This window comes from Pinus tabuliformis, chromosome X, assembly GCF_031772625.1.
Source record: "Pinus tabuliformis cultivar Carrire ecotype Pingquan chromosome X, CPIR1, whole genome shotgun sequence".
NCBI lineage: Eukaryota > Viridiplantae > Streptophyta > Pinopsida > Pinales > Pinaceae > Pinus > Pinus tabuliformis.
The window spans coordinates 336,051,614-336,079,512 of record NC_142308.1 but is presented as its reverse complement, the minus strand read 5'-3'; the positions used below and the strand labels follow the sequence as shown (position 1 = coordinate 336,079,512).

Below are 27,899 nucleotides of genomic sequence, written 5' to 3'. Positions count from 1 at the left end.
TGTCTGATCCAGCATCATCCTCCCAGCATCAATCCCTCTTCACCTCATGAAATAGCAAGATCACATCAACAATACAATGCTCTTTCCTCAAATACAAACTATCAGCACTTCCTTGCAATTCACAAAATTCCAACCTCTTATCTCTTAGATGAGGGATCCATTTATAGATGTGTGCAAGGGTGTGAGTCATCTCTAGGGTTTTGATTAGCGTCATTCCACTTGTTACAATTGGCTCCACTTGGAGATTTCTTGGATCTCTTACTCATCCCTAGGTGAATTTAGAAAGGCAAGTGTCATAGGAGAGGTTTCTAGAAGATCCCATGAGCATCCACTTAGAAAACTGTCTCAAAAATTTGTCCATATTTTCCCATCGTATCCTACTGAAGGCCTAATCAGTATGCATCACACCTGATCCGTGTATCACTCAGTATGCATTGCACCTGGCCAGTGTAGTAGTCAATATGGTTCAGTTTAGGCCATTTCTGGATGGTTTTTCAGGTGGAACTTTTGGGGAATGATGTAATCAAATGACCATGTTGTTTTAGGGTGTGAAACAACTCTTTTAGGGGTTGATGAGCCCTAGTTTATCAACATATAAGTTTAGGGTTGAAGTGCAAAAATATGCCTATAACTGTTGCACCCTAAAGCATGAAGTCATAAATCTTGATGTTGGGTGAAATGCTTTATCATGAGGATCCAAGGTTTCGAACTGGAAGGTGACCTATATAAGATACAATACAATACTTCATCATAATCTAATTTTCATGATCTAGCTAAGGTGGGCATTCCCATCCTCAACTTTATAAATTCATTTCATGTACATAGATCAGATAGTCATCTGCAGATGCAGACTTGTGATTCTTCAGATGTAGAGTCATCATCCTTGGCTCGGATGACCATCTATGCAGCTTCTTTGTACATTTGATGTCTTTATATCCCTGAATATATCACAACCCGGATGGATGAAACTAGATCTGGGGTCTTCAAACTCATTCAATCTCCGCCCAATGTACAAGTTAATCCATGTGAAGAGATGTTATGAAGTCGAACATGGGAAGACATGGCCTGATTACCAACCAATAATGTGAGCCGTTAATAGACGCAAGAGGAATCAATGATAATGATAATGACCCTCAAGGTACTACAGCACAATTTATGTGGTGTGAATATATGATCCGATGTTGAACACCACGCAAAATATTTCAGTCGAAGGCCATTGATGTCAACCTATCGCTGGAAGTGAGAAACTTGCCATTGAGGCATGCAAGATTCAAAGTACTGAAAGGGGTGTTTCTAAGTCAAATTCTCAGATAATGAGCTGATGTCGACAAGAAGTGACTCATCGTAGGATGGCCTTGATGTATCCCACATCTATGACATGAAACGAAGAAAATGATTTTCTGGAGGTGAAAACGATCTGACAACACAAGGTTCAGGAATGGCAGTCATAAAAAATGAAGGTTGAAGGTATTGCAATGGATAAGGCATTAACTGGGTTGTGGTTTCTCAACTGAATGACTTCTCTTGAACATATCGACGAAACTGAGATGGATTGGTAGCGTTCACCCCTAAAGATGGATGGTGTGGAAGACCAATGGTGAGATGACCAACGACAGAATAACCCAACCTGACTCAATAATGGTGATGGAGTGAAAGTGTCATGTTAAAAAGCGACCTGCTACCAGAAATTGCTTCAAGTTTTTTCCTTTTTCCCCAGTCATTGCTGACCAGTACCTCTTTATTTTTTCAAGCTCGAGGAGGATAACATATGCTTGTTCTATAATTTTCCCTTTGGGCAAACTTGTCGCTATGTTTTAACGAGTCTAGCGATAGTGAAACTCAGTCTTTTCTAGAATTGACAAGTTTGTCGCTATTGTTTTAATGAGTTTGACAACAAGGATAACTAGGTCCTTTTCATGTTTAGAGAGTTTGAAAAGGGACGAAAAGGGGATTCTGTATCATCTAGAATGGATGAGTTTGTCGCTATTGTTTTAACGAGTTTAACGACAAGGATAACTCGGTCCTTTTCATGACATTTAGAGAGTTTGAAAAGGGACGAAAAGGAAACTCCAGAAGTTATTTTTCGTAAATTGATCCCTTAGGTCCAAGAAAGGATAAAATAATATGAAAGGGATGACTTTTCCAATCACTTTAACAATCCAAAAGAGACAAGCGCTCAAACATTTTTGTGAGATAATCCCTCAGGTCCGAAAAAGGATAAAATAATACGAAAGGGATAACTTTTCCGATCACTTTAATGAGCCGAAAAAGACAAGCGCTCAAATTTTTTCATGAGATAATCCCTCAGGTACAAAAAGGATTAAAATATACAGGAGGGATGACATTTCCAATCACTTTAACGAGCTGGAGAGGCCGGTCTTTTCATATTTAACGAGTCTGAAAAGGGTTTGAAGGAGACTCAATTTTGAGGAATGAGTGGTGTCTAGGGTAGAAAACTGGTTCCGAGTAAGCTTGGAACTTCTCAAAACATGGTCATTTCTGGGAAGAGGTTGGCTAACAAGACCACTTGTTGCATATGTTCCTCAAAAAGGGTAAACAACCAAGTGGAAGCATATGATTGACAAAAAGAATGGAGGTGATGAGCGGTACACAACCAAGGCTCAAAAGGCTGATAGCATGGAAATCACAAAGGTTAATTACTTGAAAGTGGGTTCATTTTTTAATGAGCTTGAACCATGGGGGAATCATGCTCGGTCTTTATTTTCATTTTTTACGCAAGCTAGAAACGACAAAACTAAAAATCTAGAAAAGACAAAACGAAAAAGCTAGAAATGACAAAACTAAAAAACTAGAAAATGAAATTGAAAAATGGAAAAAAAAAAAATTGCATGCCCCCAGCATGATGGAAAGGAGAGTCTCCTGTAAACATATGAAAACTACTGAGGTTAGGTAAGATGGTTTCATCCGCAAAATAGACAAAACACTTCCTTGGCTTCATCCGCAGAATAGACAAAGGTGAATGGTGTGTCAGACCAATCACATAAATTATAGGGAAAATTATATTTTCAGCTGTGTGTGTCCACAGAATAGACAAGGGTGCATGCCCCCAAGCTTTGTTACATTCACCAGACTACTCATGGAAATTAGGTGGATGGAATGAAGGTTCAAGAGATACCGATGATGCAAAAGGACCATTTAGGGATGATGATTGACCTGGAGCTATGCTTGGATGGGCAAATGAATGCTGGTCAACAGTGACAATTTTTCCTTCATGCGGGAAACACATCACTCGAAAGAGTGTTGAAACAATAGCTTCCATGTTATAAACATAGTCACGTTCAAGGAGTAGATTGTAATTTAATGGCCCCGGGACTACCATCACGTTCAGATGAACGGTTTTCCTTCCCAAAGTGATCGGTAACTTAGGAAGGATCCCTAACGGTTGACTGGTTCCTTTGTTAAAGCGTAACAGATTTTGCATAATAGGAATAAGTGATGGCGAACCAAGCGCTTTCCAAGCAGTTGAGGAAAGGATACTCACTGATGCACCCTCATCTATGATAGTTCCAGACACGATCATTTTGTAAACTTGTACTATGATCCAGAAAGGTACATAAGAAGGAAGGTGGGATCTTCCTAATGGATTCCATTCAAAGGAAGTGACTAGAATACTTGGAGGGGGTACCGAATAAACAGGTGAATTAACCCCTTGAGTTACGAGAAATGGGGGATTTTCCTCTTGTTGTGAAGGAATGAGTGGATTGCCCCCAAGTTCATCGGACTCTGAAGTAACAAAAAGAATTTGAACGATATTGTTCTCACTCTCTTTGGAAAGGGTATGATCTTCTGAAGGAAAAACTGGGTCAACTGTCACCTCGACCTGTTGACTTTGGTTGTGTATAGACTCATAAGATTCACTTTCAGAGAGAGTGGTTTCGACCAATGGTTGATTTAAGTCAGTCAGTTTTTCAACTAGTAAAGGACTTGGGGAGACTTTCCTGTAGCCATATGGAAGTCGTTGCGGTGAAGCAGGACAGTTATCCACGACTCTTTTGGCTTCATCCAAAAAAGGACATCGGTGAAGGGAATGATCATCTTCAGATAACCTACATGGAATTTTGACCTTTCCTTTATGTCCACGAAATTTAATATTACTAGTTGATGGTGTGTTGTAACCATGATCACCAGAGGTTGATGACACCGGACGGTGCGAACGGGGAGACCATTCTCTCAAGATCCGAGGAAAGCAAGGACAATCTCGATGAAAATGGTCTCCTCTACAAATTATGCAAGGAAATTTGGGTTTAGGAGATTTAATGTGTGGATTTTCACCAGATGATTCATGGTTGCCCCCTTGCTGAATTGGCTTCTTCTTCTTCTCCTTCCCTTTCTTCTTCTTCTCAGCCACTTGGTTACTAGCATCACTACTTTCACCAAGCGAAGAGGAAGAAGGGGAGGGAGAAACAAACGAAGAAGAAGGCGAAGGGTCAACTTCAGTATCAACTAGATGCTGATTCGATTGTGGAGGAATCACGGTATTTTGAACCACAGAGGTTGAGAATAGCCATATTGGTAGGCCAATGGTAATTCCCGGAAGGGACAATGTGGCCATATACGAAGCACCAATATTTCCCCAAGAAGAAAAAGGACTAGGATTCCCCTCAAAAGGGATTCCTTGATTGGTGGATCCTGGATTTGTCTCCATATATCTCAACCTAAGATCAACTAAGGAACAGGGATGTTATTTCGATTTCAATTAATATTAAAGATGCTTTGACACAATTTTTCTTTTTCAGTTTTTAAGAGTCGAGAAAAAGCTAAAAATGACTCTAGTCTCCTTCGATTTTTAATGAGCCTAAAGTGACAAGTGCTCAGATGGATCTTTTCTTTTAAAGAGTCGAAATGGAACGAAAGTCACTACTCTGGAAAATATAGACAGAGGTATTACCAAACCAATCGCAAAACTGCAATATACACCTTGGTGATAAATTAAAGAGAAATTACCAAGGACTTATGTACAGCAGTCAATCTTCCCAAATGCTGTGTTCAGTGCATTGCGATCAATAAGGCGACAGACTCAGCTTCCTATGGATAAAGGATATAAGCCTATTGTGGTCTCCCAATATATACGCGACGGTACGGGGAGCACAAGTCCATGCTAGCACTTGTCGTATCAAGGAGGAGGAATCACCCAACCTTCAATGAAAATGATAGTTACTAGTTTTTACGATGCCGGAACATGTCTCTAGCCTAGACCTCTAGATGTGTCGCATTAAGTTACAAAGCGTTGTTAGGTTCATTGGAATTTATTTTAGAGTTGATCTTCTTTAAAGTTTGTATTTCAATGGTTCACCACGTGATATTGATTTGAAATTCCTAAAATGCAATCTACAATGATAAACAATCATTGTTTATTTTGAGCAATGAAAATCCTAGCTACTAGGGAAAGAAGATTACAATTCTTTCAAACAAAGAGCAAAGAGCACACACTAGTGCATTTTCCTAAATCATTTTTCGCACACAAACTAAATGCAAATGCAAATGCATGTATTTGTTTTTCGTTCCCCTTAATGTGAAAAATTCCAAAAAGGAAAACTAAGTGTAGCAAAGATCTAAAATATTTTACTCAAAGCGACATTTTTGACAATTTCTTCTTCAAAAGAGAAAGGAAGACTAGATGACACTTTCCAATTTTGAATAGAAAATTCTTTTGACACTTCGAATATCAACAAATCAAATCAAATACATGATAAAAATTTCAATCAACTATCCAGGGAAGGAAGAATCCATGACACTTCTCTTTTTGACACAAAACGACAGTTACGACACTTTTTGTACCAAAGCGATAGATCGATTTAAGCAACTTTTTGACAAAGGATTGTAAATGATGGACAAATACATAAAAACATTTACTAATCCTAATCAAATGGAGGCTGATCTATGTGATGCAAGCAGGCTTCAGTAATGAGGCACTATTCATAAGTAGCAAAAATGGCTAATCAAAACTGAAAACAAGGACAAAAACCCCCAATTTCTAGAATGGAAGTAGGTTCATTCAGTCATCGCACCTAAGCTTCACAGAAATAGGGATGCATCCCACTTTACACACTCGGGAGGTGTGATGCATACTGGTTTATAGTGACAGATAGTGTGATGGGTCAGGGAGCGCAACTGAAGTGGGTTTTGGCTCAGAAGTGTAGCTGTTTTCAATGAGTTAAGCTGAGCTATGATGGACAGTAAAGAGCAAAGTATAGAGGAATGTCTTGAGAGGTTATTAAGCTACCAAAAAGGCATCTAGAATGCTTGTAAGTCAAATTTTTAATTCATAAACTAAACCAGAGATTGATTGAAGCAACATTCATCTACTATGCAATTGCAGAGCAAGAGCAGTTTGAAGGCTACCTGGCTGACTTCAGGCTCTGTCTATAGTTTATAAAAAAAACAATAACAACAAACAAACATCTATTCGGTCCCCAGTGGATTCACCAATTTGTTTCTGGGAAAACTAGTGTCTTTTCGAACGACTAGCCCTCTAGGTTTGGCAGCTACCCTAGAAACAATAGTTTAAAGCAATTCACGATTTCTTTTATGTATAATAGATAAGAGAAAGACAAAGGAACCAACCTGGAACTTCCGCTTACCCTTGCTTGATCTCTCTCCCCCTTGACAGAGCTTGCAACTCCTCTCCGTACTTATCCCGCTTGGAGAGTACCTGTAGAAACACAGTAACAAAGAACCATCAAAGCATATTGATCTATTATACCATAAACATTATAGAATCAGATATGTAATGAACATACAATAGCATTCACAAATGATAACATTCACAATTGCACAATTATATGGAAGAAAACTTGAAGAACTTTATTAAATAGAAGGGAGAATTACAACCCAGTTGTCTGATCCGACATCATCCTCCCAACATCAATCCCTCTTCACCTCATGAAATAACAAGATCACACCAACAATACAATGCTCTTTCCTCAAATGCAAACTATCAGCACTTCCTTGCAATTCTCGAAATTCCAACCTCTTATCTCTTAGATGAGGGATCCATTTATAGATGGGTGCAAGGGTGTGATTCATCTCTGGGGTTTTGATTAGTGTCATTCCACTTGTTACAATTGGTTCCACTTGGAGATCTCTTGGATCTCTTACTCATCCCTGGGCGAATTCAGAGAGGCAAGTGTCATAGGAGAGGTTTCTAGAAGATTCCATGAGAATCCACTTAGAAAATTGTCTCGAACATTTGTCCACCTTCGCCCATCGCACCCTACAGAAGGCCTAGTCAGTATGCATCGCACCTAAGTAGTGTATCACTTAGTATGCATCGCACCTGGCCAGTGTAGCAGTCAATATGGTTCATTTTAGGCCATTTCTAGATGGTTTTTCAGGTGGAACTTTTGGGTAATGATGTAATCAGATGACCATGTTCTTTTAGGGTGTGAAATAACTCTTTTAAGGGTTGATGAGCCCTAGTTTATTGAAATATAAGTTTGGGGTTGAAGTGCCCAAATATGTCTATAATAGTATTATATGAACCCATGGATGTCAAAACATTAATATATTAAAATATACCATTTCATAAATACAATGCACCAACCTTATTTATTTTTGCTATTACCAAGGATCACTTATAAACCCTCCAGGTCTTATCTATAAAAGTAGTTACACAAAATTCACTTCCCAACGACCCTGGACAAATTAGATTTTTCTTTTGATCTGGAACATGCCTTACCTCTTTTAATAGCCATTGCTCTCTATTTTTGTTTGTAAGTACCTTACCCATTCCAATACTTTTACAGGGTTTTTCATCACCTAGATGAATCTGTCCAAAATATCCTTCAATATAGTCATGCAAATGTTTCTTATGGGGTGTCATATGGAATGAAGCCCCTGAATCTACCGCCTATGCATCAATAATATTTTCTAATCAAATAATCAAATCATCTTGCACACGACACCCATTACTTTCATTCTTGATTGTTCTCTTGTTTTCCATCTCCTTCTTTTCCCTTTCAAGATTTACAATCTTTCTTCAGGTGTTCTTTCTTCCCATATTGCACACTATTTTCAATTTGGATTTGGATCTACCTTTCCTTGAATTATTGTGATATCTTGAGCTCTTTCCTCTCTCTAGTTTTCTTCTCCTAGTCTTTGCAGTCAAAGAATTACCTAATGTCTCACTTGAGATTTTCCATTGCATTTCCTTGTTAAGTATAGCACCAACAACATCATCAAATTAGATCCAAAGAAAGAATAAATAATAAACATGATTAATCCATTCTTACTTTATGAGAATTAGCATAGAAACAACATATACCTAAATTCATCATCAAAATATAACCCTACATAGCTTAACTAATTGGTAACCGTGTTAAATTCATTTGAATGATCAACAACATATCCACCTTCTGAAATATTCATATTACGTAAATGCTTCATAAGAAATACCTTGTTTAAGGATGCGGGTTTTTCATATAGTTTGGCCAATTCCTTCATTATATGTTCCGTTGTAGTTTCCTTTGAAATGTTGAAGGTCATCGACACTCTCAGGCATAATCATATTGTTCCTGGTGCCTTTCTATTGATAATCTCCCATTCTTCATCCATCATACTTGTCAACTTCTTTTCTATTCCACTCAATGGTAGGTAACGATATTTCGGATAGAAATAATCCTCCATTTACATCTTCATAGCTGGAAACTTTTTCTGTTGAATTTCTCTACCCTAAACCTACCATCTTCCTCCATTTCTCCCACTCAAACCATGAACTCTTCTTTCCTGCGAGTTTATCAACCAAATGGACCTTCGACTCTAATACTACTTGTTAGAAATTAAATAATATATTAATGAAACGAAAATATTGGAAGAAAAAAAAAGCATAAAACAAGAGAGACATAGATATATGTTGTTCATCCAATTTTAGATACATCCATGGAGAAATAGCCAATCCTTCCTTTTATATTATCCAACAATCTAAAGGGATACAAGCTACAAAAAATACAATGTAGCTTCCTCTTCGCTCACACACAGTCTCCTCTTATTTTCTCACAGAATAATACACAATCATAATACAATTCCCTCATATAAACTGAGGGTTTCCTTCTAGGGAAAGAAACCATAAACTAAAATAACTTCTACTATCAGATCTTACACCTAATGAATAGTCCAGATTGACTACGAAATTACAATATTTTTACAAGGAATTTTTCTCTTTGGGGCGTTGCCCCCAAACCCTTACTGAGATGGGGGACTCAAAAGCATTCTGCCAACCCACTTGGACCCTCTTGCAGCACTAGTGGGGGAGAAATCCCCACGCCCCCCATTAAAAACTAGGATCCAAACACGATTGAAACAAAACCTATGAATAAGGAATATAATCAAGCTCAACACCCAACATCAACAACTTTCGATGATTTGGATTTACACTTCCTCAATTAATCAAGCAGTATAATAGGATCAATAAAAAATGTTATTAGCCCTTAATATGCCTTTTCAAACAAACCTTAATATTATCTTAGTTCCTTTAACTACGACCTTAACTTTCTTCTTTTCTGATGCCAAACACAATCTTGATATGCCTCTTAGGATCACAATAATCTGAGCTAGATAATCCTCAAACTCAAATTCAAATCATTAAATTATATTGTGGCTTGATATGGAAATAATGTGGCCTCTTTCTTAGGATTAGAATGACCTTTAGAAAATCCAAAAGTTACAGATAAAATATGTCCTCGCATCTATTATGGATAATCAACTATATGCATTTTTCTTCTACCTCAAATAGGTCTGAAAATAAGCTTAAAAGTTGGCTCATAAGAGGTCTAAAATCATGCTTCAACTTAGACCAAATATAGGCCTCATAACTAGTTGAATTCTGGCCCATAACTAGCCTTAGTATCGGCCTTTCAACAGTCTCAGATATGGTTGAAACAAGCCTCAGAAAGATGGTCGAAATAAACACACACCTAGTCTAAATTCGGTTTAAAATTGCTCACAACAACTTTGAAAATTTCCTTAAGATTCCTTAGGAACTCTTTTTTCCCTACCTTAGAGGGGGAAAAAGTTTCCTCAGAAGAGGACCGAAATATGGCACATATTTTCCTTAGGACAGGTCTGAAACATTTCCATAGGATGGCTGAAACAAAATGCCTTAGTAGGGGTCCAAACTAACCTTAGAATTGTGACCTTTGTCTAATAAAAATGACCACAAAAGGATTAAAAATTCAAACCGACAAATCCTTAAAGAAATTGTCCTAATTCTCACATTAGCATGACTTCATTGGCCTTAGAAATATTAGATGAAATTTTCTAGGGATGAGCATTAAATTGAATTCCTTTGAGCGGAACCAAGGCCCAAATTTATACTTGATGGAGGGACATGAAAATGGGGCAATCATGCCTTGAAGCAAGGACCCAACCTATCCCATAAATTCAAATTTTCTTGTGAAGAAAACTTGTATTTCAACAATATACATCATGTTTTTGGGGGTTGAAAGTAATCCTCCTTTACATCATTTTAAAAACATGAAAAATTCCTTTTTGAGGGCTAACTTTATCAATATTGAAGATCCATAAGAAATATCTATGAATTACGTTATGCCAAATTTTTACCAAACATAAAGCATCCTTTTATCATTCATTTTGGGCACCATGACCAACTTTTGGGGCTTCATCTTTGAGAAGGCATATCTCCTCAATCGTGAGGAGTTAAGTGGAATTCCACCTATCATTGGAAATTTAATTATGAGTACAATCAACTTGTGATGGTATTCCCAACAAATTCATGATTCTTCCCATTCACTTTCCTCATCAAACGTGAGGCATATTGATTTCATTGCTAGGGATAGGTTTCTTTTTTTGGCATTATGGATGTGGATTTGTCCTTGACGACAACCTACTCTGATGTCTACCTTATCTTGATGTGTGAAACTTTCATGGATTTTTGTGCATATATATAGCACAAGATTGATGTACTTAATTAATAGGTTTTTATGGTTATAAATATGTCTAAATATAGGATTATATTTGATCACTTGTTCATCTCTTATATCTCTTCATGCTCTGAATAAATTAGCATAGTTGATCATAGTACGTAGTGCATGATTGAAATGTCATCACAATTTGCATGAATGGATTGCTTGTTAACAATTATAAAGTACATAATATCAGTAAAGGAAAAGGTATATGAGGCCTAAAAATATTTGATAAGCCTTCATAGGCATGAGTAAGTGTTAAAGAACATCTAGCAGATGATCGGGCAAGTTTTGGACCAAGAAAATAATTTTACCTATCTGAAACCGAGTTACAGGGAAGGAAGCTTAAGAGTGCATCTAAAAATCCCCAAAAACATGAAAATATGCCTATGGGTGTGACTAATAGGCCTCCCAACTACATGGAAGGTTCCTTGTGGGAGCGGCCAAGCATGTAGATGAAAACACCAAAGTTTTGTGCATGAAACCATGGTTTTTCTCATTCAATTTTGTGCGCAAGGTTGTGTTGATTTGGTCAAATATTTACAATTGTATTTGTGCCTATGGTAATCACAATTCAATAGATTTTTCCTTGAGGCATTGGAAGGATTGAAAGCTATATAAGGAAATTGATCTAGAGCAATTAGTGAGCAATAGATGAAATCCTTGTGATAAATATTTGATGCAAGTGCTTACCAGGAGCAAGAGGAAGGTCATATTTGTGTACTTGAAGATATGGATATGAATGGGAATTAGAGATATATGTTATAACCTATTTTATGTAGGTGAAATGAAAAAAATATGGATCATATCTATACATTTTATGAAACTCTTTTGTCCTCATTTTTTCAGATCGTAGTATATACAGATGATGTTTGGATTTTGTGGCAATAGTAGCTTAACCTTTGCATGCAGAGATATGTATGGTGTATAGGGGACCAGGGTTGATAAAAAAATGGAGCAATGGTTGTATTTTTTTCATCTAGATAATGTAGTGATTGAGGATAGACAAAGTGCTAACTATATTGTGGGGTTTTGAGATGAATATGCAGTGCTTTCAGAGATAGGATTATAAAGACAAGGGTCTCTAGTGCACACTATGTTTAGACATAAATATATTTATGTTGCAGAGGCTAATGACTCGTCCTTTTATTGATTTGAAAATGTTGAAGAATGTCCTTATATTAAAATTGATGATATGGGTATGCATAGATAGAGAGTTATGACTAATGTTGCAAAGATCTGGCATTGTTTCATGCAAATATTAGTATGGATTATCTTCAATATATTATGGATCTATTGAAAAAATATGTAAGGTTATGATACAATGTTTTAGTGATTTTTTATTGCATTGATAGGGTATATGATCAGAGATCAATTTTCAATACTGTTCCTTGATATGTTTGGTCTCAGTTTCCTGAGCTAACATTAGAGTTTGTATGTGCTCTATATGATTGATAGATCATTCCAGAAGTAACCGCATATAGATATGAAAGTATATAGAGATATGTGTTTTGATTCTTCCTTTTGATAACAAGGAGTATGGTTCAATCCTTGTTTGTATGTAGATATCCATTAGTATGTTGTGCATATGCTACATATTTCTTTTGATAACTCAATGATTTTGGCAGAGCTTGCATGATTTAACGTATTATGACATACTTGTGTGACATACTGAAAGGTTCTTTGTAATGATTTTGGAAAAATTTATTGTCGTTTACAAAAAAATCTAAATCTATAAACTTATGCCATGGTTTCTCCTTAGTATGTAGTAATAGTAGTGCTTCTGGCTATATCCTAGATCAATGGTATGGTTTGTTGATAATTGATGAGATAATGATACTGTTAGGACCCAGAATTGACCTATTTTGACCATATACTTTTGCCAATAATATTATCTTTTTGAGTCATAAGTTGTAAGCCTTGACCGCATAATGACTTAATCACCCCAAGGTACGAGATAACTTCCCGCATATCTATATGTTTAATTGTTCATCGCATATTCACGAGTATCTTTGTATTTATTTTGAAAAGCTGATTAAATTGTCAAGTAATTGTCTTAAGCCTGCAGGAATTATAATCTATAGTTGCTGTAACACCAGAAACAGCAACTACGCAGTTGCTGCAACACCAGAAGCAGCAACTACGAAGTTGCTACAGTTAGTAACAGCAACTATCCAAAGTAGGTTATTTTGCAATAGCTGGACAGCAACTGGCAACTATTCGAGGAACGCTGACGCTGCATGATCTATAGCTACCTAAAGTGGGCGGAACACAGTTATCATTGTTTAATCAGGAGCAGCATGGGGAAACGGCAAAGGAATGCGAAGATCCCAAGAAGACGGTCGAAGACAGTTACCAGCTGTGTAACAGCCAGAACCTAAGAAGGAATGTATGATTATACTGTTGTAACAGCGGTATGTAACTCTTATTTTTGGTAGAACAAGGGTAACTGAATGAACTGTAATCATCTATTGTAATAGACGTCTCCTCTATAAAGAGGAGACATCTACATTAGTAGGGGATCATCTTTTTGGGGAAAATTCTATAAGTAAGACTCAGGAAACATCAGCAAGGCTGAACATCATTGTAATTGAATCCTTTTGGCAGATGAATAGAAGACTGTTCTGAGCATCTAATTTAGCCTTTGTGTTCCGGGGAATCTTGTGAGAGGGACTGGGCCCACCTTCCTCACAAGATTCGCCCATTTACTTTTCTGTCAAGTGTGTAAGTGTGTGATATTTTCTTTCTGTTGATACTCTGTTTGGATTCTGTAGCATTACCTCTGTTATTTCTGTTTTGCTAGTACTCTGTTTCATTAATTGTTTGAAGTGTGCAAGGATCTTTCACCGGTGAACTGGAGTGCAGTGTGCATTAGCAATCTGGTTACAGGGGCAGGTGCTGAACATCCTCACCTGGAGGATAGGGTCCTGATCCTCTGCCAGCAGAGAATCCATCATTTTACTTTCCAGATTTGTAATCTTAATTAATTGTTTCCATTTTGTTTGTACTGTGATAACTTAGCATAAAGATCACGTATACTACAACTTTTTAATGCTTTCAGAATTTAAGTACATACAGTACGCAGTAGCCTTTGCAATAAAAAGACTTTCCCAGGTTGACAATTAATGTGGTACTTGAATGTTTAATTCATAAACAATTCAACTAGCCAACATTTTGGCGCCGTTGCCGGGGAAGGCAACTAAAGGTTTCTGAAAGTATTAATGATTTCTTTGTAAAAATAACAGGTGCATGAGAGGACGCAAGAAACCTAATTTCGCAGGCGGCAAGGGAGGAAGAAAGACTTACATCGACGAAATCATCTCAAAGGCCGAAACATCACAGAGGACGAGTTCCCGGAGACCTCAGATCCAACATTCCTCACAAACAGATCGACAGACGGAGGAAGTACTAGGACCTGAAAGGAAGCTGGAAGCACCAGAATACACTGAGGAACCTGTAGAAGAACCTGTAGAAGAACCTGAGGAAACAGAAGACACAGAAGATAAAGCAAGCGATTCAGGAAAAAGACCAATGGAGGATAACAGAACAGAAGGAAGGGGGGAGAATTCACTCTCTACCCTGGAATTCCCCATTGGGGATCTCCCGAGAGGAACAACTCCTATGAAGAACATTCCACTCTCGGCATTACCCAACTTCCATGGGTTATCCTCAGAAGACCCAGATGAATTCCTCTTTGAATTCGATATACTATGTAGGAGTTATGATTATATAAGTCCTAATCAGAAACTGAAACTGTTTCCAGCAACACTAAAAGGGAATGCGTTGAGGTGGTTTATGAGCTTGGGAGCTCAGGCAATCACCACCTGGGACCAGATGAAGGAAGGATTCCTGGCCAAATATCAAGACTACTGTCGAACAAGAGAAAGGAAGGAAGAATTGTTCAAAATGGTTCAGAAGGAGGATGAGAGCTTAGAAGATTTTGTGGAGAGACTGCAGTATAATCTGCAGAGGTCCGAACATCCTAATATGAGTAAAGATATTTTAAAGACCATATTACTGAAAGGGGTACGTGATGACTGCTTGGATATGTTGAACATGTTAGGAAAAGGGGACATTTCCAAGGAACCATTTGATGAAATTATTAATCTCTGCATGAGATGCTCAAGAGGAGCAGGGAATCGATCAAGAAGCAGGGATAATGTGTATTCAAGAGTTCAGAAGTCAGCCAGTGGAGGAGCAACGAGAGCTGAAATAGGTAACTTATTAGAAGAATTTAAAACTGAGATGTTGAGTTCTTTTGCTTCACAAATTGATGCTCTGCAGATTAAAAAGAAACAGGCGGAAGCAGAAGCTGCTCTAGCCATTTTCTGTTCCAAATGCAGAGAAAAGCACCCACTCAGGGAATGCCCACTGGATAAGATACCTATCTGCACAATCTGTGAGAAGGACCACGAGACTCAGCAATGCCCCACTCTGCCTGGAATCAAAGCAGCACTGCAATCAACCGAAGAAGAGGCTGAAGCAGTATACCTGATGACACAGAGGAGGCAATGGCCACAAAGACAAGGTATGAGCTCTAACACACCATTCAGTCGTTGGAATAGTAATCCTTTTCAAACAAATTTCCCACCCATGAACCAAATGCAGTACCCACCCTTTAATCCTATGAATTTTCCACTTATGCAACAACCGAATCTCCCTTTTCCTGATCCTGCTATGTGGAATCCGTGGGCTCCCCAGCAACCATATTTTAATCAATGGAATCCAAACTGGGCAGCCCCACAGATGCCATTTCCTCAACAACAACAGTCTCTTTCCTTACCATCTAATACTCCTCCGAATAACCAGGCAATCAGACCACAGCTGCCTGTGCAACCTAACCCCAATCCAAATAATAATAAAGCCCTGCAAGTGATAGATATTCAGAATCATCCTGTTTCTCCCCTGCAATGTAATGACATCCATCTTCGCTCAGGGAGAATTGTTGAACCTATTATAGATGATATTACTGACTCTGACAAAGAAGAAACTAGAAAAGAGAAACCAGCTAACAATAATGCTGAACCAGCAGAATCAGCACCTAATAGTAATGATCAAGCAATAGATCCGCCATTCCCTGAACGGCTAGCTCTCACTAAGACACCTGAACAACCGACCTTTAACCTGTTAGGAGAGCTACAAAACTTGTATGTTAAAATCCCATTATTACAAGCATTACGAGATGTCCCTATTTATGCCAGAACTATTAGAGACATTTGCATAAAGAAACCTGGGAGAAAGGCTAAGGATCCCCTCACAGTTCATGTGATGGGAGAATTAACTGCCTTAATGACTGAAAAAGATTATCCTGTGAAGTATGGTGACCCTGGCCACCCTACAGTAACAGTCCAGGTTGGAAAAACCTATATCTCTAAAGTACTGGTAGACTTAGGAGCTGCAATAAACATTATGACACTCGAAACAGCACAATTGCTCCAGTTGAAAAACTTCATCAGGGAAACCCCAACTATCTTAGAACTAGCTGACCGCTCTACAATTAAACCCGAGGGGGTCATTGAAGATCTCATAATCTCTGTAGAATCTTGGAATTACCCGGTTGACTTTGTGGTGTTACAAACTAAAACAAAGTTGGGGGGTCATCCGTTGATTCTAGGGAGACCGTGGCTGGCCACAGCAGATGCTTTTATCAGCTGTAGATCAGGATCAATGACCATCTCTAATGGACAGGAAACCAAACAGCTCACCCTCTATCCTCATGCTACACCCATGATTAATACTGACAACTCTGTTTGGGTAGACTACGAAGATGAGGAAACCCAACCTATATTAACCATTGGACAAGCCTTGACTTTTAAGGACTCCACAGAGGATGAATTAATCAGCAGTTTTATTTCTGAACCCTCTTCGGTCAGTCCTGAAACATACAATCATTTCACGACAATCTTAGAATCTGAATCCCAACAGAACATGAAAGATGAAAACATATTTCAGACAGTAGTAGGAAGCCCTTCCAAGAGCACAACAATTGAAATCGAACCTGGTAAAACATTAAATATAAATCCTGATCTGACTGATAATGAAAAGCAGCAATTAATAAAGTTACTCCAAGAAAACAAGGAGGCATTTGCATGGGATTACACAGACATGAAAGGGATCTCCCCTGAACTATGTACTCACCGTATCTATATTAAGGAGGGATCCCGACCAGTCTGTCAACCCCAGCGTAGAATGTGTTAACACCCAGGTTGTTCCCTTTGACTCCCAAGGGAATACGGCCGGGGTAACCACGAACCAATCTTTGGATTGCAGCTTCTAGCCAAACTGCAACCAGAGAGGGCTCTCTCTTTATGATTTGTCTCTGTTATTATAATATTTTAGGCTAGTTATGTTGTTCAGACCTTTGTTTTTTGGTGTTTGGTTGGATGATAATTTCAGTCAAGGTGCTTGTGCATTCTCCAAAGTGTTCTAGTCCATTGGGCTATGGAGTCAGTGGTCCTTTAACTGTTTGAGGTCCAGTGTGATGCTGTAGTGATGCTGCAGAGTGAGGTTAGTGTCTGAGAAATAAACTTTCATAAAGTGTTTGGGTGGGTTGTGTCCAGTTTATGCAAGGCACTTAAGAATCTTACAGTAAACTGTTAGAGAGAAGACAGTGAGAATATTGTCCTAGAAGCAATTAAGAATTTCTAGGTAACATTCATACATATAGAATCACCAGCTACATGAGCAATTAAGAATTCATGTTCATGGTTATTTCTGAAAGACAAACATTTACAGCAGTAAAAATTGAGTACAAGGTGTCATATAACAAATCCTGCACTATTCTTTTTCTTTACTGCTAGCTTAGTGTAACATGAGTATGGTAAGATGAACATAAGAAAGACAAGAACAGAGATTAAGGAAAAAAATTGTTATTTCATCAGACAACATAGGAATTCTGCATCAACACATGAATCATCAGCAAGACACCATAGTTCCAGGAAATCGCTGAGCTGATCTAGCTCTTTGTATTAAACAATTCTGAAAGGTAAACAATATACATGCCTCAGAGTGAAAAATTACCAACCCCTTATGCGTTACTAAGGGGAGTATATATATACAAAGTTATACATAAGAAAATATCTGAAAATAGAGAGTAAATGCTTCATTAATAGCATGCCAACCGCTGGAGTGTAGCAGCTGAGAAAGTTAATGCTGTAATAACTTTCGTTCCCTTAGCTGTCAAAAATGATCAGAACTTGTTGACTTGCTGGCAGTTAGAGTCGGCTGAGGGTACGCTGTCAAAATTTGCGCATTTCTTTATCTTTTGGCTAGCCGTCATAGTCTATATGCTGAGTCAGCATTCAGTTGCTTTTAATGCTGACTTTATCATGCTGTTGTCTTGTAGTAACCTGGAGCTGGAAGTGACCAAACAACTGTAGCTACCGTGGCAGAATTTGGAGCATTGCTTGCCACCAATCTTCCTTCGGCATCTGATGCCTCCTAATCTTTATTAAGGTCTCATCGGCCTCCGTATACCTGTAGAAATTAGGAGGAGTCTCAAAGAGGTGATTCACTTCATTCTCAATAAAGAACATGCCTTCCAGTTTGTCATATAAGTTTTGTCCTGAGGGAGGCCCTGTCTGTTCAGATGTACTGCCAGATGCAGTAATCTGATTCTCAATGTATGTTGCCATTTAGTTGGCAAATTGATCATGGGAGACTAGTTTTCCTGCACCAGTTAGGAGGCTGGGCAAGCCTTTTGCTTGCAGCACTGCCAACTTGACCTTGAATTCCTCCACATCTGTTGTGATCTCATAGCACTTCCTCTCCACAGTTTGCACGTAATTCCTGAGAGTGAGCACTTTCTTGGCAGTGAGGACGGCTTCTGTTCTGTTGGGAATACCTATGGCTGCCAGTTCCTCCTTTTCCTTCCTGTTCAAGAAGTCTATCATTCTGTTGGCCTATTCTGGTCTGTTTTGCAGCAGTGTTTTGGCCTTATTGATTTCTGTTTGTGCTTGGCTCAACAAGTCCATCTGTTCATGCATCATTTTTATTGATCTCCATTGTTGGGTGATGCAATGGCCAATTTTTGCCCATAAGATCCTTTTTATGTCTGCCATGGCTGTTTCCAGATTTAGCTCTTTTTCTAAGGCCTTGATCTTATCCTTTAGGGCCTTTATTTCTCTGCCCTGCTCTGCTACAGTTACCTTTGACTTGTCATATTTGGCATCTAGTTCTGCCAATTTTTCCTTGGCCTTCTTTATTTCATTGGCTTGGAGCTCCATTACCTTGATGGCCTTGGTCAGCTCCTCTACACTTTTGCTGGCTTCTGGCGCTGTTGTTATTCCTGCTGCTTCTGTTGAGGGGGGCACTGCTGCCCCTGAAGTTGCTGCTGTTGTTGAAGTAGTTGGAGGAGCTTGGGAAGTGGATTCTGCCTGTTTATCTTGTAATATTCCTTCCAGCTCTTTCTCCAATTCCCTGATCCTCTGGTCTTGCTGCATTAGGAGGTCTAGTTGGTCCTCAGCCCGTTTTTGCTTTTGAAGTTCTGCTGTTTGAGGGTGCTCTGTGGGCTGCAGCTTCAACCTCTTCTTCAATGCATTCAAGTCATCATCTTTCTTCTTCATGAGGGCCTTCACACCCGTTGGATCACTAGGATCATGTCCTAGATCAATGATGATCTCCTCAAGGGACTTTATTCTATTGTCTTTGGCCTGAGAGGACATTCTCTCAAAATCCAACTGGGTGTTGGTGTTTTTTAGGGACTCTTTCAGCTCATGGGCCATGGTGGCCTTCTCTACCAAGGTTGCATAGACCATCTCTCCAGCTTGCTTGTGGAGTTCAATCTGGTCCATGGGATGTATGTCTCTGGCTAGGACCTCCACCCTTGTCTTTACAAAATCTGCAGCTGTCTTAGGCTGCGGCCCTTTGGGCTTGAAGTGGCTGAGGAGCAATTTTTCCTGCTGAATGTCATATACCGACATTAATCTCTCTTGCTGGGCTGGTGTTGCATCTATGAATTTCTTGTAGACCTCAGCCCTTAGCAGCTCATTCTGAGCTTTTATTTGTTTGAAAGAAGCCTTAGTGCTTTTGGGCTTCTTGGTCTGCTGGGAAGAAGAGGACACCTCCAAACCGAGCTGTAAAGTTTGCTCCCGCTGAAAGGAGCTTGTACCTGTATGCTGACTGCCCTCCCTGTCTTTTCTTGCACTGTCCAAGACATCTTCAGTAATGTCTTCTACCTCTGGAGAGTCTGCTCTTTGCCTTTTGGCTTCTGGCTGGTGGGAGGATCCACTGAAAGGAGTGGACTCTTCTCTCTCTCTTTTTGTTCCCCTCTCCTCATGTGCTGGGGTTTGTAAAATTGGAGCAGTTACTGGCTCATTTTGTAGGGGTGGAATTTGCAGTGCTGGAGCTGCTGGTAGCTCAGTTTGTGGTAGGACAGTTTGCCCTTGCTGCTGTTCTGGCTGCTGCTCTGTTACAGGGGCAGACTTTTCCTTCACTGCTTCCTCCCCTGCACCCATCATGCCTTTGCCTTTGTCTGTCACCGGTGCTGATGTAGAGGGTGCCTGTGGTGCAGTCCTTGTGGCCGAGGTCCCTTCTCCTACTGAATAAGGCGGTCTGAAAGGTACCTGCTGCACATAGTCTAGGTCAATAGTTTTTTCAAGCTCCCTCCTATTCTTTAGCATTCTCTCTTCCTCAGTTAGATTTTCAACTAGAGTATCCATCTGCCATTCTTGCAGGTTGGCATATTTTTCAATGTGAGAGTACTGGCAATGTTTAATGCCTATAAGGCTATACTTGTTTCTCCTAGCAGTGATGAAACCTTCAGGGTCATAATGGACCCACCGAAAACTATAGGACAACTTGTATTTATCCTTGAGGATCAGGTCTGCATCTTCCCACCCTTCTTTCTTGTTCATGATGAAGGGGCCCAACTGATGTTTGAACTTGAGGTGGGCCTTCTTTTTGGCGTTGTGGAAATGGGTGAGGTCGGACTGAATCAATTTCCTATAATACTCCAAGGCAAATAACCTCATAGGTACATATTTTGGGAGCCTGTATGGACAGAGCTCACAGCCATAGATCCTAATGACAGTATGGTTCTCATATAGGTACCAGTCACCTATTTTATATTTTCTGGAAAGCTGCAGGGCTTTCTTTATCTCATTTGATAATCTGGGAGGAGGGGACCTCATCAACAGGCAAGAGACTGGGTATACAAATTGGTCAACAAATTCACAGTAGGTATAGGGTGAGTTTGTGACCTTGTGATAGACAGAGGTCCAGAAGATGACAGATCTTCTTTCCCCTCTGTGATCCAGCCTTTTGATGTAGCATGGGAAGGCTTCAGAATGATAGTACATGAAGAGGTGATAGATGTAGGCCGAGTACCTGAAGACACCCTGTCTATCCACTTTGCTCAGCTGATCATGAATCTTGTTAGCTATGAACTTAGCAAAGTTATATTTGCGGGCAGGGGGTTGGCGTGGACTGTAAGCAGACAGCAATACCAGCATTGTTTTATCCACATGCTCACTGTTTTTGTATCCCAGCACATAGGCAATCATGTCCAGTAAAAGCCTACCCACATCATTGAAATGGACACCCAGGTAGGGAGGTGGCTCTGTAGGCTGGCATTCAGGTCTCATGAAATCCCTGGTGACCTTTTGAATCTCCTCACTGGTCATCTTGGCACCAGTGTCCAGCAAATAGTTCATGGAAAATGGGATTAGCAACTCTGTCTGATCAAAATGTAACATTTTGTTGATGGACTCAGCATTAATGTAGAAAAGGATCCTCCCGGATGGAGTGCTAATAGCTCTGTGCTGCACATCATAGTTTTCAACACATAGGTGAATGATTTCAGGGAAGACATTTACAGCAGGGAGACAGTAGTATGGTAGGTTTGACTCCCATATCCCATGTGTACCATGACCATCCTTATAGTCCTCTCCTAATTGACAGAAGGTCTGCAAGAAGTCCCTGTTACCATCAAAGTCTTCAATAAGATAGTCTTTATCAGCAAATGCCAAGGCCTCCAACTCTTTATTTGGTGGATTTAATGGAGCTACACTGAGGGATGAGGATGCGGAAGTAGCCATTGTAAAACTTGATTTTGAAATAAGGTGATGGCAATGGTTTGCAAAGTTTTAAGAGCTCAAAATGCCAGGTCAATTGTAGTCGATGTCTGAACTGTGTTTTATAATGAAAAACACACAGTCTTACTTCTGCAGTTTTTTAGCAAGTTCACAGGAATTGTGAACTGCTCAGGGCAATTTGCAGAGGGTATGAGGTTTTCTTTAGTAGGAACTGCAGTTGGCCTGTACTCGGCAAAAGGGAACAATGCTGAGCACCTCGAGGACAATTTTATGGTTTCAGCCCGTGGAACGACTGCTTCAATGTCGAATTATAGTTCTGGGGTAATGCAGGTTGCTTTGGCTCACTTTTAGGTAGCAGACAGAGTTGAATTTAGGATTTTTACCAGTCTTCAATGGTGAATTTATAGAGAAATGGAATGCATGGGCAAAAATGGGGAAGTCTGGTGAAATACCTGGAAAAACTAGCTTGGAAGCCTGCGGGCCGGGCTGTGGAGGCTTAATGCAGTCGAATTCTTGACTTGTAGCGGTCTGAATCTTGAATTTGATGGCTGGAAACAAATTTTCGCGGCAGCTGGTTGACAACGGCTACGTCGTTTGTGCGTGAAAATGACCAAAAACGGCTAATTTGGTCGTTTATAATGACAAATTTGGAAAAAACATGCTATTGGCGCTTTTCCGCCGATGACGTCAGCATGACGTCATGGTGGGGCCCGGGTACGGAGGTGACGTGGCTGCTGAGGTGTAGGCCAGGGTGGCAGGACACGGTGGCGGGTGGATAAGGTGGCAGGACTACGTGTAGGATCATATGGCGCGGGGGCGGAGGAGGGCGCTACGTCATGCTGACGTAGTGATGACATAAGGGGAGGCGGTAAAGGAACGGTGGTAAGCGGGTTCCCCGCACCACCTTTGGGCAAAGGCGGTATCGGGGAGGGGGGCTCCGAACAACCTCAGCGTTTGACACGCGTCCAGGGTACGGCGCCCAATACCACTTTCCCCGGACGCTAAAGGTCGGCAGATCCGGGCCCAAGAATACCCGCCCACCGTTAGATCATGGGTGGCGGAAGATCGACGGCTGGCGGGCCCTCCGACGGATCGTGCAGGTTTGGGGGGGCCCGCTGGCCTATTAAAATATTTAATTTAAATATTTCGGGCGGAGAACCTTGGGGTAATGGGTTTTTGCATGTGTTTTGGGGATTTTTGGGTTTTTCAAGGGTTTTATAAGGGTTTTTACAAAGAAAAGAGGTTTAGGAGTGGGTTTAGCAGGGGGAAAAAGGGTTTTTAGTGGCGTTTTTGAGCAGAGGGAAGGTGAGGGCTTAGGGGAAAGGTTGTTGCTCCTAACCAGAGGTTAGAGCAGCCCCAAGACAGGGTTGACCATAGCCCCTGGTGGACTGGAGTCTCCCTTTAGACAAACATATTTAGCTATAATGCTAAAAGGAGGATATTTATAGAATGCTTGGGGGTTTATACACCATGGTGTTATAATAGTAGGGGAGAGGTAGCATAGGGGAATTACATAAAATAGAGTTAGAGGTTAATATGTATGAAAAGGGTAGATGAGGGGAAAACCCACTAAGTTTGCTTGAAACTTACTTAGTTTAGGGAGTAGATCAAAATGAAAAGATTTTAGACAAGAAATGTGGCTTCTAAAGGCATGAGAACCACCATAATACTTCAAACTCTTCCACGAATCTCAACTGCTGAAGGGATGTTAGTAATGAATGTGAAAGGGGGAGTTGGGAAGTTAGACATGCTCCTTTGCTTTGCTGCACATGATGTAGAAGAGGGGCCCCTGTATCCACTGGTTTGCCTTTGTGAACAGATTCTCAAACACTTAATTGAAAGGAATACCCCTTCTGCAACCCCATCTACCTACCCATCTACTTGCCTAGCATTTTTTGTTTCTTCTTGGAGGGTGCACTTGGACTTGCAGACCCTTATTTACCTTTTCTTTTCTTTGGCTTTTTCCTTTTGATTTTCTATCTACTTCTGCCCTTATTGCTTCCAAGGTCCCAGATTAAGCAGTTGGGAGCCTTTCTTCTCTACCTAAGCTACTTGTCTGCCAAGATTAAACAGTTTGGACAGACTTCTTTCTCTATTCTACAACTGAAAATTTAAAACATGGCATGATCCAGATTATGCTGTTGGACAATCCATCAAAATTTAGACAACATCAAGTTATTTACACACCTAGTATTCTCTTGGCAATATGTGATCTTTGTATCAGCAAAGCAGAGCATATTTGGCATTTTGAATTTGCCAATCATGAAATATGAAACCTATTCGTATAGGTATCCAACAGAATGAATCCTAACCTTAGGGAAATCGTAAAGGAGGAACGTCAAAAGCTCCTAAATGCAAGATTTATATACCCCATATCTGACAGTGAGTGGGTCTCCCCACTCGTTATTGTACCCAAGAAAAATGGGAAATGGAGAGTATGTGTGGATTACAGAGCATTAAATAAAGCCACTCAAAAGGACCATTTCCCTTTACCATTCATTGATCAGGTATTGGATAATTTAGCAGGTAAGAAATTCTTTTCATTCTTAGATGGGTTTAGCGGGTATAATCAGATTAAGATTGCACCCCAGGACCAGGACAAAACCACATTTACTAGCCCATGGGGGACCTTTGCTTACAGAGTACTTCCATTTGGGTTGTGTAACGCTCCAGCAACATTTCAAAGGGCAGTGATAGGGATCTTTTCTGATATGTTAAATGATTCATTGGAAATATTTATGGACGACTTTACTCCTTATGGAGTGACCTTTGAGGATGCACTGCAAAATCTTGAAAAAGTACTTAAGCGGTGTATTGAAGCACACCTTGCTTTAAGCACTGAAAAGTGCCATATGATGATGAACCAAGGTATTGTGTTGGGTCATTTCATTTCATTTTTAGGAATTCAAGTTGATCCAGCTAAAATACAAGTAATTCAGAACCTCCCTATTCCCAAAACACAAACTGATGTAAGAAGCTTTCTAGGACATGCTGGATATTATAGAAGATTCATTAAGAACTTTTCTAAGATAGCTTCTCCTCTATTTGTGTTGCTAACGAAAAATGCTGAATTTAAATGGACTGATGATTGTAAAAATGCATTCAATGAACTTAAGCATCAGTTGTCCGCAGCTCCTATCTTGAGGGGACCTGATTGGGCACTACCCTTTCATATCTCCTCTGATGCCTCAGATACAGCAATAGGAGCTGTCCTGGGTCAGGAAGAAAATGGTCTCCCTTATGCCATCTATTTTATTAGTAAAAACATGACACCAGCTGAGCTAAATTATACAGTTACCGAGAAGGAATTTCTAGCAGTTATCTATGCTATTAACAAATTTAGACATTATATTACTGGCTATACTACTTTTGTGCATACTGATCACTCGGCTATCAAGTATTTGATGAATAAATCAGTTACAAATGCCCGAGTCACCAGATGGTTATTACTATTGCAGGAATTTGACATCACAATTGTAGATAGGCCAGGTAAAGAGAATGTAGTTGCTGATTTCCTTTCTCGTTTAAAAACTGATGAAAATGCTCCAGTAGATGATTCTTTTCCTGATGAGTATTTATTTGCAGTCTCTGCTCACTCACCTTGGTATGCAGACATTGCTAATTATCTAGTTGCAGGAAAGTTACCATCACACCTATCACACAGAGAGAAAAGAAAGATCATCCAGCAAAGTGCTAGGTACAGCTGGATAAGTGGGTGTCTGTTTCACACAGGTATAGACCAAGAAATCCGGAGATGCATTGGGGAAGACGAAATTTATGATATATTGAAAGCTTGTCATGATGGCCCTTGTGGAGGACATTTTGCAGATAAAAGAACAGCTCACAAGGTACTTAGAATGGGGTATTATTGGCCATCACTGTTCAAAGATGCTAAAAGATATGTGAAGGCTTGTGACAGCTGTCAGAGAATGGGCCAGCCGAACCATAGGGATGAAATGCCACTCAATCCCCAGGTAACTCTTGAACCCTTCGAGAAATGGGCACTAGATTTCATAGGTCCCATTAATCCTCCATCTAATCAAAGAGTCTATATATTAGTATGCACGGATTACATGACTAAATGGGTAGAGGCCAAAGCACTCATTAGAGCTAATGAAGAAGCGGTATTAACATTTTTATTTGAAGAAATCTTTGTTAGATTTGGATTACCCAGAGAATTAGTCACTGATGGAGGACCTCCTTTCAATTCTCATGGCTTCAAAGAGACACTCCAAAAATATCATATCAAGCATAAAATGACCACACCATACCACCCCCAAGCAAATGGGCAAGTGGAAAGCACCAACAAGGTCATTGAAGCCATCCTAACAAAAACAATAAAGGAGAATAGAAGGGACTGGTTTCAGAGGTTGCCCGAGGCTCTATGGGCCTATAGGACTACCTGGAGGAACACAACAGGTTTTTCACCATATGAACTAGTTTATGGAAAGAATGCTATTTTCCCTGTAGAATTCGAGATTAAAACTTTAAGGACTGCTGTAGCTGTTAACCTTGATTTAACTGATGCACAGACAGCCAGGTTGCAACAGCTTCAGGAATTGGATGAGAAAAGACTGGATGCCATCCATCAAACAACTGTGATACAACAGCAAAGAAGCAGATGGCATGACAGAACCATCAAGCAAAAGCAGTTCCAGAAAGGTAACTGGGCTTTACTGTATGATTCTCGTTTCGAAAATTTTCAGGGGAAACTAAGAACAAGATGGTTAGGGCCGTACGAAGTGGACGTTGTTTTCCCAAATGGAACAGTCAGACTATTGACAATCGATGGGAGCAAAACACCACTGTTAGTGAATGGCTACCGACTTCGGCTATACCAGCGGCCGGTTTCCAAAGAGGACTTTAAAGCCACTTGCATGACAATAAAACAGTATTCTTTTCTGGGGGAACTTGCAGCCCCTCAAAGCACTTGAATTTCTATTTACTATGAATTTTTTTTTTTTTTTTTTAGGTTAGATATTCTTTTATTTTATTTAAGAAACTAATAAATCCTGCCAAGGATTACGATATTACATTTCAGTTTTTGCAGATTTTGGCCTGAGGAGTAGCTGGGAACAAAGGCTTCAAGGGAGTTATTTTATGGATGTCGAGCTTCTGTTGCTGTAACACCGCTCCCTGTTGCTGCAACACCGCTCCCTGTTGCTGCAACACCATTCCCTGTTGCTGCAACACCATCCACTGTTGTGCAACACCACTACTGTTGTTGCAGTATCATTCCTATTGCTGCAACACTATTCCCTGTTGTCCTAACATAATTCCTGTTGCTGCAACACCATCCCTTGTGTCCCAACATAATTCCTGTTGCTGCAACATCATCCCTTGTGTCCCAACAGAATTCCTATTGCTGCAACACCATTCCCTACCATAATTCCTGTTGCTGCAACATCACTTCCTACTTCTATTGTCACGACACCGTTTCTGTTGCTGCAACAGTATTCCCATACTCCACTACATCTCCCGTTTTGAAAACGGCTTTCTCTCTCAAAGCTGTAATATTATTCCCTGTTGCTGCAACAGCGATTTTCTGTTGTTGCAACACCAATTCCAGCACTACAACACCGTTTTCCGACCCCGGAGTATCTTTTCCAGTATATTCCCTCATGTACGAGAATATAGTCTTATCACTTCAACCCCAAGAAACAAATCTACCACTTTTTGTCATAATTACAATATCCCACCACTACTTTCCGTCGTTATCATTACAAATCACCGGTAATTCCCATGCTTGAAGATCCGCAGTAATCATTACGATCCGACAAGACAAGAAGAGACCTTTTGACGCAGCGATCAAAAAAGGTAAATACGAAGGTACGAGTGGTTATGTGTGAACATTAAATATTAGATAATGCGGAAAGATTGATAGGATGGTACTTCTAATCATGTCATGAACACGTAGGAAGGGGGG

The 27,899-nt window shown here is 39.9% G+C and overlaps 1 pseudogene; it reads right to left on the bottom strand.

The window, feature by feature from the left end:
• The window catches only part of LOC149139831 (actin-93-like), a 48,477-nt pseudogene extending 20,881 nt beyond the window's left edge, over positions 1-27,596 (bottom strand).
• Positions 27,597-27,899: the final 303 nt, after the last annotated feature.